We start from the raw sequence: 1,306 nt of genomic DNA, 5'->3' as shown, positions 1-1,306 counted from the left end.
CAGGAGCATCGATGAGAGGAAAGGGGAGCTGGAGGGAAGAGTGAAGAGTATTCCGGACCGTTCTGGGGAGAAAATGACCTGATGAGACTGGTAAAGTTAAGGGTTAAAGTGACTCTAACAAGGGACTGCTTTGAGGGTATGAATAAACTGGAAAGGATGGACTTCATGGACAGAGTTCTTTTTGAGGACTGTAAAATCAAGCCTGATGATCTGAGTGCGGTAGTAGCATACAAAAATTTGCGTGTGCGGGTGGCTACATTTTGGAAGAGGGAGGCGTATGAGGCTTTTTGGGGGCAGCATGCAGTATTGGTGGAAAAGGGGTTGTTAACGGGGTTAAACTTTAAGCAGGGGGACAAAGAAAGGAACGTGTTTTGTTTATTCGAGCGTTTAATGATGTGCTAGAGCCAAAGGATAATGAACGGTGGCTGGAGGGGAAGGTTCAGTTAGTGATTTGGGTGGAAAGGGTGTTTGACAAGTATAGAATTTGGATGGGATCATGGCGGGCACGGGTTGTTTTACAAGCACAAGGGGATAACGCGGCAGCAGCGAGGAGGAGGAGGAGGAGGCTGTTGGTTATCAGTCCGGCGTCAAGCAAAGGAGCCAACTGTTGCCATGATCCAGGAAAAGGCGTCGGTGATCCTAACGATCTCTCAAGTATTGAGCCCAGAACAACACGAGGTGCCAGCGACTACACAGTGGCAGATGAGGCTATCGTGAGTCACACAGGAGTAAACAGATTTCAGAATTGATGTTACCAACTGGATATGCAACTGTCGTCACCTGTAAGGTGGATGGTCCAGAGGTGAATGTCCATGTCAATTTGGATGCATGGAGTCTCACTGCAGATTGGACTGTGGGTCCACAGCACCGGTGCCCATCAGATCCAAAGTGTTTGTTGAGACGGGTGGTTAATGGGATACCGAATGTTATTTGCTGGAATCACAAGTTAGGGACTGTTTTGTTGATATCGATTCAAGGGTCTGAAAGCTATCCCCCACCACAGAAAAACGTGATTGGACAAGGTACAGCAAAACTATGGCGCAATACTTCTGGGTCTTAGCTTAACTGTTTTTTTGGCCTTAATGATTTTGTTATGTCTGAGCACGTGTTTGGGTGGTAGACAAGGTTTATTGGCATAACACGCTATTTTGCATATATGATGCAAGAACTCTTAAGAGGTTGTGATTTTGTCATTTGTTACCACTGTTAATCTATCAATGTTTAATACGTTGGAGGTGATTCCTTTGAGTGTGCCCCTGCGTGCAGTCTGAGCGTTACTGCAGCGTCCGGAACTCACCTATTTGCT

This window comes from Alligator sinensis, unplaced genomic scaffold, assembly GCF_000455745.1.
Source record: "Alligator sinensis unplaced genomic scaffold, ASM45574v1 scaffold1198_1, whole genome shotgun sequence".
Lineage (NCBI taxonomy): Eukaryota > Metazoa > Chordata > Crocodylia > Alligatoridae > Alligator > Alligator sinensis.
This window is presented reverse-complemented; position numbering follows the sequence as displayed.